Raw genomic sequence first — 18,155 nt, 5'->3', positions numbered from 1 at the left:
CAAAAATACCAAAACACTTTAGAAAAATCCCAAATTTTTCTGGGATGATCTCTATCATCCTCATAACTTCCTGGAATTTTTCCAGAATTTAAAACTTATTTTTCAAGCCATTTTCACCCAAAACCGAGCTAGAAAGCCCTAGAACTCGTTTCACCGAAAAGCCTACTTAGGCTTTTCCAACTGAGCTCAAATTTTGTGGGTGACTTTTATATGTTATAAAAAGCTTATCTTAAATTTTCCAGAATTTTTCATCATGTTTTGCTATTTTTCACTATTTTTGGCCAAAACCGAGCATTAAATTCACCAAATATTCATCTTTTATCCAAAAATTACCAAAAATTCACAGATCTCATATTTTCATGTGTAGATCATCTCTGTGAAATTTCGTGACCCGACTCTAAGCACACGTAAATCTGTCCATTTTTCATAAACACACGAAAACCGAACTATTTTGTGTTTTCTAGCTTTAGATCGCAAGGATCTCGGTTTCTAGCCTTTGCTAGCCGCTAGATACAACACTTACAAGCACATCAACACCACACCAAGCAAGTTATACCCACAATCAAGCCATTTCTTTCATAGTGTCGGTTAAAACATCAAAACAACAATTTTGACCGTAAAAATCCGTTCTCGACTCTTTTTACTCATTTCTTGGACCATGATCCCTTGTATAACATGTATACATCTCTTGATCATGCAAGAGTCGGTTTCATCTCGGGTTTTCACCCGTCTTTCACATGGAAAACTCATTTGACAAGATTTCAACCGTAAAAATTCATTCTAAACACTTTTAACTAATTACTTGGATCAAGATCCTTTGTATAACTTGTATACATCCTTTGATCACACGAGAATCGGTTTCATCTCGGGTTTTCACCCATTTTTCACATGAAACCTCCTTTTCTCCATATTATAGAATCAAAACCAAGAATCAACCATAAAAACATGTTTTATACCTTCAAATCTTTGGTTGGAGATCAAGAAAATGGATGGGTCTTGAAGGTTGAGAGAGTTTGAGAGAATTGGTGTGAAAAAAAAAGAAAATGTAATGTGTAAAGAGGGTAAGGGTGGCCGGCCTAATGAGGTGGTGTGGGGGGGGCCCACATCTCAAATATTGTCCACACATTTGGATTACACAATCCGGATAATGTTGTGGATAATCTGGTTCAGTTCGTTTCTCGTTTAAACTCGTAATTCGGCTTGAAACGAAATTAAAATGGTCGTTTTTCGGGTTAAAGTAAAATTTTCATAAAACTGATTTAAAAACTTTAAAAACTTAACCCATGACATTAAAACATCATATTATTAATAATTACGCATCTTTTTCGGCTTGATTGATCGTCTCTTGCTTGGTTTGGTGTTAAAGGTTTCGTTTAGCGTACCGACGTACCATTAAATCGAAATCCTTTTTCTGTGCTATAATTCACCTATCCCGAAGCATTAATACTTCGTAAACATCACTTAAACATTATATACTTCGTCTATAATGTAAATCCCGATTCGTTCGGGTTTCAATAATCGTTCATTGGTTAATTGAAATTCCAATACGATTCACTATATAATCGAGTATGATTCGTACTATGAATCATATATACTCGTATAAACGTACTATAACTCATATAATCAATATTAAATGGCACGTAAATAGTATATTCCGGCTAGGGTATACCTGGATTTGCCGGAATCGTTACACTACGTGACTGTCATATAGATCCGTGTTTAGCCGTATTATGACATAGAGAAACAGGTTGTAAGCATGTAAATAACTTAAATGGTTTTCATAGTTTCTGTGATACGGATTAAGGTTCAATTAATCCTTAAAATTTAAGTGGGCAGCAACTCAGAAATATTGATGCCTCCTATCTATCCTCAAGGCGTATTTGGCTTTCTCCTAGTCATCCCGAGTTGACTTCGACCCATAGTGTCTGATTAACTTGTATGTATTCTTCTTTTGTTTCCCGTTCTTCTTCTTGCTCTAAGATAGAGAAGTCTTGATTTTATGATCACTAATATGTTACAATAACTTCATAAGTTGTTTTTTTTTTTTTTTTTTGTTTTTTTTTTTTTTTTCAAACGACATAGACTTCAAAGTAGAAATTAACTGCAAGTCCCGAATCTGGATCACTGCAGTGTCTTGAAGCTCTTTCTTCACGGGAATCAGAACACACATGGGCTCGTGTATGACTGGGAATCGCTTTTCTGCCTATCATTCGAAAAGATATATATGAAGACACGCAAAACTCTTAAGGAGTTTCCACGTAAAATCAAGTAAAATTAGTTTGTATCACATCTACTTTTACGCACCATAAAAAATTACCATGATATACAATGACTGTCCTAAAGTCTTTTAAGCCTAATAACTTCACTAGTTAAGCACACACAATCAGTATATATATCATTTTCCAAGGTTGGATCAACTTTCTGTTAAACATAGCACATTTACTTCATACGAAGTAATAGACTTGAAAAGTAATTTCATTTCCCAAAAAAATTTTGACTTCAATCGCCCCGTTCACGTCAAAGTTTTCAGGTAAACGGCAATCCTGAAGATCCAATGGATCAACTGGACCGACCACATACAGGTATGTGTTCTTCTAACTAAGTATGAACGACTAATTTTCAGCGATAGAAAGAAAACACATCATAAATCGCCCCGGTCACTTTCAGTCATCTGGTTAATGGCTATCCTCAAAATCTACAAGTAGAAGATGAGGACCAAAACATATCCTAAGACATGTCCTTCCAACTGAGATAACCGACATAATTTTAAGCGATTAGTGACGTTTTTTTTTTTTTTTTTTTTTTTTTTAACCGAAACAGAAAAGCATGGTTACTCGGGATTGATCATCCCGTTTAGCTCAATTAGGTTTTGAAATCTGGATTTATCAAACGCTTTTGTAAATAAATCAGCGAAATTCTCGAGCGTATCGACTTTTTCGATCTTAATCAGTTTCTTCTCAGCACAATCCCGTATGAAATGATGACGAATGTCAAGATGTTTGGTTTTACTATGTTTCACGGGATTGTTAATTACTGAGATGGCTGCAGTGTTATCAATTAAAATAGGAGTGAGTAAGAAATTCAGACCATAGTCGCGCAATTGTTGCTGAATCCACAAAACCTGTGAACAGCAGTTGGATGCTGCCATATATTCAGCTTCACATGTTGAGATTGCAACTGACGTCTGTTTCTTGCACTGCCAGGAAACTAATCTTCCACCGAGAAACTGACATCCTCCTGTTGTCGACTTCCGACTCTGATTGCACCCTCCATAATCAGAATCAGTATAAGCAACCAGTTCCACGTCTCCTCCCTTCGGGTACCACAACCCTAGCTTCGGCTTGCCCTTGAGATACCGTAGTATCCTCTTTGCACCTTTCAAATGAGATTCTTTCGGATTTGCCTGAAAACGTGCACAAAGACAAACAGCAAACATTATATCAGGCCTAGAAGCAGTTAAATACATTAATGAACCTATTATCGCCCGATACAGAGTTGGGTCCACATCTGCGTCACCATCTGATTCATCGCCCAATTTGTGATTGACGCAGATTGGAGTGTCATATGGAGAACTGTCCTCCATCTTGAATCACTTGAGCACATCATGAACGTACTTCGTCTGATGAATGAACATCCCGTCCTTCTTCTGATCAACCTGCAATCCTAGAAAGAAAGTTAGTTCACCCATAGCACTCATTTCGAACCTTTTCTTCATGACATCCTCAAAATCTTGACACATGGAGACTCTTGATGCAGCAAATATGATGTCGTCCACGAAGACTTGAACTAGTAGGAAGTCGCTTCCTTCTCTCTTCACGAACAGTGTGCTGTCAATTAAACCCCTTTCAAAACCATTCTCGAGCAAGTAGTCCGATAACGTTGAATACCAGGCACGAGGTGCCTGATGTAATCCATACAGCGCCTTGCTCAACTTGTATACGTGATCTGGGAAGTCTGGGTCAGGAAAACCCGGAGGTTGCTCAACATACACAACCTCATCAACTTTCCTATTTAAAAACGCACTCTTCACATCTAGCTGAAACACCTTCATTCTCTTACATGCAGCAAACGCCAAAAACAATCTTATCGCTTCCAACCGGGCGACAGGAGCGAACACCTCATTGTAATCAATACCCTCTTGCTGATTAAAACCTTTAACAACCAGCCTTGCCTTGTTTCTAATGTAATCCCCTTTTCATCCCTCTTGCACTTAAACACCCATTTTGTGCCTATAGCATGCACATTCCTTGGTTTTTCAACCAAAGTCCAGACTTCCATCTTCTCGAATTGAGCCAACTCTTCTTGCATGGCCTCGACCCACGAGCTGTCCTTAAGAGCCATTTGATAATTTTTCGGTTCAATCTGGCTAATAAAGCAGGAGTACAAACATTCGTTCATTATACCCGTTTCTTTAATGCTTGTATAAACACAGGTGTGCTCATTCAAGCTACTTCTGGTTTGTACACTGGAGGACACATCACCTATAATATTCCCCAATGGGTGATCTTTATGAATTCTCGTGGTCGGAACAGCACCGACATGCAAATTATCTTCCAAATTTGAAGAGATCTCATCAATGGTTGTTTCTGGCTGAGAGTGAAATGGATTGATAAACTCATCTTCAGGTAAGGCAGCAGGGGTATCAATAGTGTTTGATGTGGAAGGTTGACTTTTCTCAATAAGCTGTCGTTGCAATAGATTCTCTTCCTCATCAAGTATCATCTTCGACGCAATTCTTTCTTCTTCTTCAGAAATTTCCAAATTAGGGATGTTAAATGACTTAAACAGCTTAACATAGTCGAAAAGCTCAGCAGGTCCATTGCTTGGTTTTGGCAATTGGTAACTAGTAATGTCGGTGTTACACACCACCTCCACCTTGCAAGTCGACGTATTGAAGACCCGTCTGTTGGGAGTCCCAACAACATAACCGACTAAGATTCCTTCATCGGCTACTTCACCAAATTTCGAATTAGTCTTCAAAATCGAACAAGGAGACCCGAATGGTTCAAGACCGCTCAAGTTGGGCTTCCTTCCATGCATAAGCTCGTAACATGTTTTTCCAAGTCTCTTAACGGTTAACACCCTATTCAGAACATAGCAGGCTGTAGCAACTGCTTCAGCCCAGAATATCACAGGAAGTTTTGAATCTGCCAGCATAGTTCTGGCTCCTTCAATTAAAGTTCGGTTCTTCCTTTTAGCCACTCCATTCTGTTGCGGAGTATACGGAGCGCTGTATTGATGTTCAATTCCTTTCTGAAGACAGAAGATTTCCATTTCAAAGTTCTTGAACTCTGTTCCATTGTCACTTCTGATGTATTTAACTGATTTACTCATGACGTTCTCAACTTTTGTAATTAGATTCTTCACCATTTGAGCCGTCTCATCTTTCGATTTCAGAAAATATACCCACGAATATCGCGAGTAGTCATCAGTGATCACCAAGCAGTAAGAAGTACCTCCTAGACTTTTTACATTCACGGGACCGAAGAGATCCATGTGAAGTAGTTCTAGAGTACCGGCAATAGAGTTGACCTTCTTGGTGAGATGGGATTTCTTGTGTTGCTTTCCCTTCTTGCATGCTATACATTTGTCTTCAAAGTTAAAACTTTTTAAGGGAACGCCCATCACAAGCCCATTCTTGACAATGAAGTTCATCTTCCGAAGATGAATGTGCCCCATTCTCCTGTGCCACAATTCAGATTCTGATTCGCTTGCTTTCGTCATTAAACAAGATTCTCCCGTAGCCATTTCAGTAGACCTCATATCCATCACATATGTATTTGTTTCACGTGGAGCTTTCATTACTATCCACTCGTCTGGTATCTGGAAACCAGGCTTCAACACGATCGCTTCATTCTTCATGAAATGGACAGTGTAATTTTTATCACAAATCTGCGACACACTCAGCAGATTGTGCTTCAATTCCTCCACAAAATTCACATTCTCAAGTGTCATCCTTCCATTTGACACTGTACCTCTACCAGTAATTCTTCCTCCGCTTTCACCAGCAAAACTAACTCTCGCTCCCTGAACAGGTTTTAAGTCTTGCAACAAGTGTTTCTTGCCCGTCATGTGCCGGGAACAGCCGCTATCTACAATCCAAAGACTGTGGGCAGCCCTGTTCAACTGTTCCTGCACAATAAAACAGAGAATTAGAATCTTGGGACCCAAGACCAATTGGTCTTGGATCGATACGTCCCGTACCCTAGCTTTCCAAAGTTAGCATCAGGATAATTCCTGTAAGTCCTGTTAGGAAATCTCCTTGAAGATTGAGTGTGATGCCTTCCAAACCTATGTGAATTGAAAGTGTTATATCTTGTGGTTTGGTTGAAAAACTGAGGTTTGTTTTTATGAAAACTTGAATTAGTTACATTTTGGCATTTTGAAAAGTTTTCATTTTTAGCAGTATCAAACTGATGCTTATTCTCAGTTTTGTTTGGCCTCACACCTCTGTATCTCGGCGTCAGAGGGCAATCTGCAACAAGATGTCCTAATTTATTACATCTAAAGCAACACCTACTCTCCATTTTCTTTTCAAATGTTGGTTTGGATGTAGAGGCAGTGTTACCAGCCGTTCGTCTCACATAAGGTGGGACATACGGGTTGAGTGGAGTACTCTTTTTAGAAGATTTATTTTTATCTCCACCAGTGGGTAACACTACCTTCTCTTTCGTCTTACCTGATTCGGACAACTTATCCTAATCCGATGAGACTGGACTCGTAACAGAAATATTTACACTAGAAACAGGCGAACTCGTTTCGCCATTACTAACAGTTGGTTCTTTACATGTAACCTTGATTGGAACTGTCTGAGGAACTTCAAAATCCACAGATTTCTGAATACTAGGGTTGAAAGTGTAGTTGTGGTTATAAGGTGGTGGCACCTCGTGATAACCAATTCCTCCCCTCTTTGCAGAGGTACCTTGATCACTAACGAGGTGATCTAGAATAGCTGAGGAATTTCGGAACTGCTCGATTTTTCGGTTCAGTTCCACCACTTTCACCTGGTGGTCAGCAATCTGCTTTTCTCGTTCAGCAATAAGTTTAGTCTTTTCTTCTAAAACCTCATAACTTAGGTCAATTACATCAATTTTTTCAGCAAATTTAGTTTTTAAGCTTTTGACATTTTTTTCACATGCTTTTATTTTAACTTTGTAACTGTTTTCTCTTGCCTTAGTAAAATGATGATCTTCTTTAAGAGTTTTAAATTCAGCATCTAAACGAACATACTGATCAGTTATGGTAGCAAGTTGCTCAGACAAATTCTCACATTTTGTACAAACAGGTTTAGAACTTACCTCGGAGGGTTGACCATCGTTATCTGCCATGAAAGCTTTCTCCTTACCAGTAGCTTTCTCCTCTCCAGTCATCTTCTCATAATCTTCATTTTCTACCTTAGCCATATTCGCCTGCTCACCAGTTTCATTCGCATGCAGGTTCCAGTTGTATTCACCGGCTTCTCTAGACAACATGGCATTGACTTCTTTACTAATCCCAGTAGGCTGTGCAGACCGGCCTTGACCCCGTTCAACTCTCTCGTTTCTGCATTCTTTAGCAAAGTGCCCATACTGTTGACAGTTATAGCACCTCACTTTAGACTTGTCGAATCCGGGCCTACCACCAACAAACTTTCTCCCCGTCTTATTCATGAAACGCTTGACTCGCCTCACTATCATGGCCATTTGCCATTGCAAATCCATCTCCTCCAGATCATCAGCATCGATCTGGTCATAATCCTCATCCAAAACAGCAGGGTCCACAATCTTCCCTTGTATGTAGTTCTCATATGAAGCAATAAAAGATGCATAGACTGCAAACTGCTCTTCAGCAGATTTGACACTCATTGGCATCTTGGAATAGTTATTGCTTGAGGCACTGGGAGAGAAACTACTGTTGGATGTTTGAGGTTTCGAAGCACTTGAACCTCCAGCAACAAAGCAAACATCACCGTTCATGTTTACTGAAACGTTTCCTTCATGAGAAGAGTTAGAACCTGACTCTCCTTTGGAGTAGTAAGCAGCAGATTCAGGCTTCGAACTTGAGCCTGAGTTAAGTTTGGCACCATACATACCAGGGTCTTGTATCTGATCTGTTGGTGTCTCTTTACGAACCATATTAAGCTCAAAGGTTCTGAGCTTGTTTACTGCTGTCTCCAAATCATAATTAGGAAAGTCTCTGTCTTCCCTCATCAGAACTGTGTACATTTCCCACTTCGGTGGGAGAGCATCGAGAAGCTTTTCAACTATCTCCTCTTCTCTGTAAGCAATCGAATAGTTGTTTAGCTCTGTCATTAGATTATAATATCGAGTGATAATATCATCCAGAGATTCGTTCTTCAAATATTTGAAGACAGAGAACTGAGTCTTCAACAGTTTAATCTTCGAGGCACGAATACCCACGTTCCCTTCGAATCTATTTTCAAGAGCATCCCAAAGCTCTCGAGCCGATGTATACTTTCTGAAAGTATGAAGGATCTCCTGTGGAAGAGCCATAGTGATAGCTGCGTGAGCCTTGCTTTCGGCTTCGTACATCTTCTTCTCCTCTTCCTCCATCTTGCTGTACTTCTTTATCACATCCCGACCTTCGTATTCCATGGTAGGTGGAATATATCCATCCTGGATGCACACCCACATCTTTGCATCCTGGTATTTAATATACTGAATAAACCGATCCTTTCATGCAACAAAGTCGGTTCCTTTTAACAGCCTTGGGGCCTTAGTGGCTGACCCCGCTTCGACTTCCATTTTCACCAGTTCAGAGATGTTAATTTGCGACATCTTCTCAAAAACCCGAAAAATTCAAAAATATGTCCAAACAGTACTAAAGGCGAAGTTAAGAATAACTTCGCTTAAGTGTTAACTTCGCTGGAAAAATTCTTAAATTCGTGTGACTCGGCGAAGTTGAGAATAACTTCGCTTATGGTAAGCGAACTTATCAGGTAAGCGAAGTTGAGGATAACTTCACTTAGGTGAACTTAGCAGGTAAGCGAAGTTGAGGATAACTTCGCTTAGGCGAACTTATGAGGCAGGCGAAGTTGTGACTAACTTCGCTTAACCTTATATCTTCGCCGAAACCCTAATTTCAGTGACGGCAACTTCGCCTGAAGAACAGTAACTTCGCCCGATGAACACTGAAAATATTCAGATCTGTTGTCGACGATTCTGCAGTTTCCGATCGTTGTAAAGGCTTGAAAATGACTGTATATAGTGATTAGAACTCAATACGAACAAAAACTCGTCCCGTGAATAGGTCAAACGAGACGTTTTCTACACCCACGTGAAATCCCGAACCTCACAATCGAGCCGATGGCTCTGATACCAATTGTAAGTCCCCCCGGGGCGTCGGCGATCGATACGAGATCCGCACGAGGTCTAGGAGTGCGGAATCCTCCTAGACTCGTTTATGGTGTACAGACGAATAACACAAACACGTACACGATCAAATACACAAACAAATACTAGAATAAACAAATACTAGAACGGGATAAACAAATCTGCAGATTCATATATAAAATAATCACGTTACATACCGTAACAAAAACAGAAAACACGACTGACCCGAGGTGAGCTCTACCTCGGGTCGTCTCACACGACTCTAGTCTCTTACTCTCTCTCAATAAACAAGCTGCTCAAACACACACTGATTTCTAGATTCATCTAAAACTAAACATGACACAACAATATATAGACCAAACATTCTCGGGCCTGGGCTTCAGTAGGCGAAGTTGTGCTAACTTCGCCTAAGGAGAAGTTGTGATAACTTCGCCTAAGGCAGAAGTTGTTACAACTTCGCCGTTGGCGAAGTTGTTCTAACTTCGCCTAAGGCGAAGTTGTGCTAACTTCGCCTGTGGCGTTCCGCTGGTCAGAATTGCATAGCGACGGTCACAAAATGCACCAACAGTCTCCCCTTTGACCGTTGCTCTCAATTCTAACAAAACACGAAAGATCATCTGTTACAAAACATGCACCAACAGACTCCCTCTTAACTGATGATCTTCTGTTTGCAGTCAACCAGCCGTGTCTGAAACTGTCCTGTAGCTTCACAAATCTACCAATCACCCAGCGTCTTCCATTTCAGATCTCCCCTTCAGTGTAAGCTTCTCCGACTATAACGATTGAGGTCTTTGTAATGCATGCATCCCCGTGCCAATAGATCATCTCAACCAATCACGTGAGTCCATCTGACTTCACCAACACGTGAAGTTGGGCTTCCTCCACAACTTCACCAACTCGTCGGCATATGATAAGGTTTTAATCTTCAACTACTCAACATCAAGTGATCAATTTCATCACAAAACCACCCTGACAGAATCTAACACACGACCATTAAAAAATCTGAAGCATCTTCAATCACCAGGGATAACGATCAGGAACATAAACACTTTAATTCCCGGTTAAATCCAACTTGTTCCAGAATCTTCACTCTAATAAATAAGCATCACGTTTCAGGATCCAATTCTCGAACGCCTTGAAGATAACATAAATAATATGCTCTGACCGCAATCCAGTAATGACGAAAAACCTTCAGTTCAATTTGACTTTCTTCGGTTGGTCACCACGAACAACAACAATTTCATTGCCCACAAACACCCGAATATGTGTCAATATCCAGTTACAAACAATAACCCATTCACAACCTCAACTCCAAATCAGAGTTGACACGTATTTGTTCACACGTAAAACCAAAAGATAACAAGATCACTCGTTGACGGAACAACATCTTCGGTCTCACAATAATCGTGTACACCCGGCCATACAGACGAAAACTCCAATTTTTTTTTTTTTTTTTTTTTAACTTCACCTGGCTGCTAACTTCGCCTGGCCATAACTTCGCCTGACCATAACTTCGCCTGGCCATAACTTCGCCTGACCATAACTTCGCCGAGAAGTCAACTTCGCCTAAAGTCAACTTCGCCTGTTCATAACTTCGCCTGACCTTATATCTTCGCTGAAACCCTACGAACAGTGACGGCAACTTCGCCTGATGAACAATAACTTCGCCTGAAGAACTGTTCGGCCAGAAACGCACAGAAACGTGCCAAAAACACCAAAACGCAGATCTCGAACCATAGCTTAAGAGCCTAAGGCTCTGATACCACTTGTAAGTTCCTGGACGGATCGTACACGGGATGTCGCTATCTGCGCAGGTGCGGAATCCCTGCGTAGGTAGATAAGAGCGTAGAATACGTATAAAACAAACACACGAGCAATAACCGAAACACGTTATATTGATAACCCGAACACGTGACACGAGGTCACTATTACAGACTCGGACTTGTAAACACGTAACTCTCGAACTAATCAACTGAAACGAACCCTAACCAACCTCACGAACTTACCTCAACTGTTACGGTGAACAGTATATATAAACACGACAACTTCGCCTCAGGCGAAGTTGTCCATAACTTCGCTTGTTCAACAAGTTCGCCTGAGCAAACTTGTTAACAACTTCGCTTGTTCAACAAGTTCGCCTAAGCGAACTTGTTGACAACTTCGCTCGTTACATAAACATAAACATAATCGAAAACATAATTACATTACAGACTCGATTACAAACGTTAGACTATGAACTACTGACATACATGTACCAACAGACTCCCCCTTGGCAGTAGCTTCATATCTTGATCTTCAAAGCTTGAGTCTTGTAATCTTGTATCTTTACGCGTGCGCTCCTTCTCTAACACATACCGACACTACCCTTTGATATTTCCTTGCTTGATCCTTCCAAGCAGGAATGAAGAAGATCTTCTTTTCGTTGAGCATCTTCAGATCAGCTTGCGATAGATTAACAAGATGCATCGGGTCGTAAACCCTAAGCACTTCTTGTTCATCCTCATCTTCCATTACCGCCTCCGCTGTTTCACAATCCACGAACCACCATTTTAGGTCTTTGAGCACGTCCTTGGGCATAAGCTTCATCGGTACTTCTTTAAGGCACCGGATCGGTTTATACTTCATAACCATCCAAGGCTTTCCATCAGCTCTCAAACCTCTATCCTTGTCTTCGACAAGTTTCCCCTTTTGTGGTTTCAGCAGCTCAAACTTCTTCTCCTTAATGCTCTCTTTCCATACGATCTTTCCGATAACTCTAGCCATGTTATTGTCACTTCGATTTATCAACCCCAATCTGGCTAAGTCTTTAACCTCACATTCAGGCAGTGTGTTTAATGATCTCAAAGTTCTCCTGAAGTACTGAATCCCGTCATATCTTTTGATCACGAAGAGCCGCAGCTGCTCATCATATATCCAGCAGATAATACCTTTCTTTGCTTCAGCGTATCCCTTAATATTGTAACTCTTTTTGAACATTTAAGGGACCGCCGGTTTCTTCGTCTTTACGAACCATTGAGCACAACCTTCCTTCCAATTCGGCTGCTCTTCCCATTCAGTATCTTCCACAACTGTCTCATCACCCATATCGGGCATCTCAACCTCTGGAATCTCGTGTTCAATATCTTCATCTACTATCTCCCCTTCTTCTATCACATTTTCAACAATAATTTGCTCACCGATCTTCTCAATCTCATCACTCGGCAGCACATCTTCTTCAAGCATTAAATCATCATCATCATCTAGCTCTTTCAACGCGTCGATTACATCATCAACATCATCATCATCATCAATATCTACCACATCATCACCAGCTGCGCTTGTAGACTCCCCCTCAGCTGTGGAAGTACCAAGAGCTGTAGAAGTTCTTGGCAGCTCACCACCTGCACCTTCCGGTGCATTGGGATCATCGTCATGATCTTCTCTCCGTTTTGTCCTCAACTCATCTCCCCTACAGCTCATCTCCCCCTGAGATGCCAAGAACGCTTTCATAGCGTCTATGATCTTCCCATGCTCGACCAGGAGGGAGGCCTGTAGTTGGTTTGCTTCCACTAGGCTTTGAATAGTCTTGGACTGCTCAGCTACGATCCGCTCTAGTGAAGCTATCCTTTCGGAGTCTGAAGTAGGCGTTGGAGTTGGCGGGACATCAGCAGCAGAAGTGACCGCAGGTGGTACACTTAGTAACCCTGCAGTAGTAGTGACTGTAGACTCAACAAATCGTGCTACTACCACCGATGGAGTAAGCGATTGAGGTGGTAGAGACACAATTGTTGGAGTCGACGTCTGGACGGCAGTAACCTGTGCTGTAGAAGGAATAAGAGACATACCAGACAAGGCAGGTGGAGCAAAATGTACCAGCCTTGAAGTTTCTCCAGCTCCCGAACCCATACCTGTCCGTTCTCTTCTTGAACGTCTGAGCACTAGCTGAACTGCTTCTTCTTCATCATCTTCCTCGTCATCGTCGTCAACCGTTCTCATCCTCTTCCCAATCGTTCTCTCCCTAGACAACATCAATCGTCTAGCTTCAGCAAATGTCTCATCAAGATCGGAGTCAGCTACCGAAGTAACTGCTCTAGTAACATCCATGGCCTGAGAACCCGAGACATCCATATCAAACAATCCTTGGCCACTAAAACCAGCATCAAGGTCTACGTCTTCAGCAGTAGGCACAGCAGGCGCAGCTGATACAGCATGAGGTGCTGCCGCCTGTTGTGGTCTTGGGTCTCTGAACTCGTCCCCACCAGCAGGAACATACTCCGGGTTGACAAGATACCCGAACAGTGGAGTATGCCTGGGACGCAGCTCAGGCTTGCTTCGTGCGCTAGAAGTGCGACACTGAGCAAAGATACGCTTCGTCACACATTCAACGTATCTAATAGAGCGTCGGGGATCAAAGACAGTTTTTTCCAGCGCATAACCAGTACATCATGTTGCTGATGTCCAACCAGTTCAAAGACAGTTCTTTCCAGCGCATAACCAGTTCAAAGACAGTTCTTTCCAGCACATTCAACAGCAGCCATATCTGCACTAAACGAACCAAGTTAGATAACTGTTAAGCAACTCACAAGTTCGCGTTATACCATGAGCGAAGTTGTGATTAAAACTGTATAGGCGAACTTAAAGGTGAGGCGAAGTTGGGAACAACTTCGCTTCATCTGTAAGTTCGTCTAAATAACTGGTAAACAAATTGATTTAGGCGAAGTTGAAGATAACTTCGCCTTATCACAACATCGCCTCAGGCGAAGGTAAGTGTTAGGCGAAATTAAGCTTCAGGCAAAGTTGAGGATAACTTCGCCTCAAGTGAAATTAAGCCCCAGGCGAAGTTGCGGATAACTTCGCCTAAACCCTAACTTCGCCTTCATCTGAATCGGCGACTGTTAGGTTTCCAACCACAGGAAATCCAGTGATTTCGGCTAAGTACGACGATCAAGGACATCAAAACACATGATTTTAAGGATGTTTGGATGAGAAGAATGTCCATGCACACGTTAACACAAGTTTTGAAAGTTTCGATTTTGAAGGTCCGACGACCCGAGGTCTCGAACCGGGTAAAAACGTCTATGAATGAACATGTTAGTGATGTACAATTGTAGGTTCCTGGACGGATCGTACACGGTCAAACGAGTCGAAACCATTAACATAAACTAAAACCATATCTAATTTAATCATTCATATAATTAAAAAGTAGTAGATACAAAAACTTAATGTCCTAAAACATATAATCTTACATTAAAATAAAATATCTAATTAACAAAATGCACCAACACAAAATGCACCAACACAAGTTCTATTCCAGAAAGTCGTCCCACTTACGAACCTTGTATTGTCGCGACTTGTAAAACCTATCGTTCCGACGAGCAACCGTTTCAAAAACATCCCCATAATCACCAAATTTATAACTTATTATATATTAATGTTTGATTGAAATTAAAAGAGTAAAAAAATAATAGTTATCTTTTTGAATTCCTTTGAAAAGAGATCGGTTAAGGACTAGGGACAGGGATGACGAAAAGGCGTTTGGATAAAACTGTTTATGTATCATGTTTTAACCAAAAAGGCCCAAATAATCATCTTTTAGCATAATGGCCATTTGAAAAACATAATGTAGTCTTTAGTGACACATTACAATTAAAACTGTCACTATAAACTACTAAGGGGGTGTTTGAGATTGCTTATTTATACCAACTTATAACTTATAAACTATTTTAAAAGTAATAAGGTGTTTGGTATTGCTTATATTGTGAGGGGAAAAGTTCCATAAGTTACATTTTTGTAACTTATTAACTTAATGAAAAGTTATAAGGAGGCAAAATAAGGAATCCCAAACACCCCTTAAGACAACACTAACGTTTCCTTAAAGAAAGTAATCAATGTAATGGTCACATGTTAACTAATTTATGAAAAAAATATTTTTATACTTTGAGTCACAAATTGTATGCGTTTAACATCACCATAATATATATTTTGTAACACAAAAGTAATTGGAGATGTGACTATAAAGTATTTACACTTCACTAACATTATAAATACAATTTATAATTTCTCTTTTTAGATTGAAAGTGACTAGAAATATAAAAATAAAATTTCCATAAATATACAATATATTTAATTTAAAATATATATAAAAATAAAAAAATATATATGCTCAACAAAATCGTTTTTTAAAGCGAGGTGAGCTTCTCTATTGGTCATATAACCGGAGCTTCTCTATTGGTCATATTACCGGGTAAACTTCAATTTATTCGTTGCATAGAATATTGAAAAGTTTTTTCATCATCTTCACTTTAGCTTCTTTTTTTGGTCAATATTTACTTTTTATTAAAAAATATATAATTTTATTATAAACTCTGTTTTAGTTAAAATTTATACCGGCGTGTTCACAAAAATAAACTGAACAAGACTGTGTTTTTAAATTTTTTTTAAAAACTTAATTATTAAAAGTTATTATAAAAAATCAATGCTATACTTTAAACAAATTAATGTGTAAAGAAGGCAAAACAATTAAATAGAAGTCCAATAAAATAGTGACATGAGGCAGTGAGTGGGTTTGCAAATAATTTTGTTTAGTGAACCGGTTTGAATTTGGTTTGCTAATGGTTAGTATACTAGTCACACCAAACTAGTCTTATACTAATGGAGTTAATTAATTACTTTGTCACGTATTCCAATGCTGACCAAATCTAACAACATTGAGTTTAAAACCTTTTGTACTTAAAATGGCACATGCACATCATATCTTTTAGTTCAGATTTTCTCTCTCGACGTTAACTATCAAGGTAAGTCGGCTGGTTTTTATATTACATGCATGCTTGTATATGATAGTCTGGAAGTTGGAATGTTTAGATTATAAACAGTTTGAAGCATCAGTGTGTATATTGTTGTGTGTGTTAATTAACTGTGTTGATTTTGTTGTTACAAATCGATGAAGATTATTGATGTAGAGGAAGAAGACATGGAAGATGATAAAGTGCTGATTTGGTCATAGATTTTCAAGGAAAGGACAAAAGGAAGATCACAAGATTTCGGTTCAAGTCTAATATCCGCGATTTGGTGGATTATTTCTCATAGTATCATCTGTCCGAATCTCGGATAGATGATCTGAATCTATGATGGTGTTTCCGTAAAATTTTATTCACCATCATTATTATAGAAACAGTCGTGATGGTAATTTAGTTTGTACTGTGATTGTTATAATCAATATACTGAATGTTAAGAGTGAATGTGTTGTGACTACTTAATGTTATAATTCCGCTATACCATATCGAATAGTAAATATAAACGTTTCGCTATATCCAAAACTACATGCATACATATCAAATAGTTTGATCAAACTCTAAAAAATCAAAGTTGGATTCATATAATAGATTATATAATTAATACCCCTTCATTTATTAACTACATTCATTACACAAAATGCCAATAGAAAGGATGATGAACTCGTGGTTGGATACACTGGTTAATCATAAATCAAACTGCTTATAATCGTGTTTAGAACAAAACTGGGCCCAAATTATCGTGTTTTGAAAAAAAGGCCCAATTAATAATCTTTTAAGCAAAATGGCCCATTGAAAACCATAATATAGTCTTTAGTCACACATTAAAATTAAAACTGTCACTATAATCACACCTAATTAATTAGTAATATTTTTACACACCTAATAAAATGAAAAATTATAATCTGGATAATACCGATCTATAAAGTCAAGAATTATTTTTTGAGTCACTATTGTTTAACCTTTAGTCACATTGTTACATAAATACATGACCCTAACACACCTTTAGTCACACTCTTTTGTAAAGATTCTTTTTGTGCCTATAAACTACTAAGACAACACTAACGTTTCCTTAAAAGAATGTAATATGTAATGGTCACATGTTGACCAAAAAGTACTTACACTTCACTAACATTTCCTTAGTAATGAACATTTAGTCACACCTAACAAAGTGAACAATTAACATATGTTACTTCTAGTCACATATTGTATGCATTTACCATTACCATAATATATAACTTGTCACATATCCATATTCGAATTGTTACCAAAAAGTAATTATACATCAATAACGATGATTGTCTATTGAATATTTAGTCACACCTAACAAAGTGAACAATTAACATATGTTACTTCTAGTCACAAATTGTATGCATTTACCATCACCATAATATATATTTTTTCACACATCCGAATTGGATATGTGACAAATAAATACTTATACATCAATAATGTTGCCTTAGTATTAAAAAGTTTAGTCACACCTACTAAAATGAACCGTGACTATAAACTACTTATACTTCACTAAAATTTTCTTAGTATTAACCGTTAGTCACACCTAATAAAGTGAACAATCACCAAATTTTAATTCTAGTCACATGTTTTTTTTCCATTAACCATAACCATAATATATAATTTGTCCCACATCCATATTCGATATGTGACCATAAACTTCTTATACATCAATAACTATTTCGTTAGTTTAAATTTTTAGTGACACATAATAAAATGGAAGTTGACCATTTGTTACTTCTATTCACATGTTTGTTACATTTGTCATGACTATTAGTTATCATTAGTGACACATTGTAATTGTCACTGTCACCATAAACTTTAACATATGGTAACACAATTAATTAGTGTGACTAATAAAATAAAGTTAACGTCTCACAAACAAATGTTTAGTGTCATTTTAAATTACATTTACTCACAGTTACGTTATGTCACTGAATGTGCGCCATTATATAGTGACACAAACAATTGCCATATGTGACCATATGTTTATCTATGGTATCGCAAAAAAAAGTTACATTTGTGACAAACAAAAAATGTC

Source organism: Bidens hawaiensis, unplaced genomic scaffold (assembly GCF_021521415.1).
Source record: "Bidens hawaiensis isolate Kalapana, Puna unplaced genomic scaffold, B.hawaiensis_p1.1 tig00003237_1, whole genome shotgun sequence".
Lineage (NCBI taxonomy): Eukaryota > Viridiplantae > Streptophyta > Magnoliopsida > Asterales > Asteraceae > Bidens > Bidens hawaiensis.
This window is presented reverse-complemented; position numbering follows the sequence as displayed.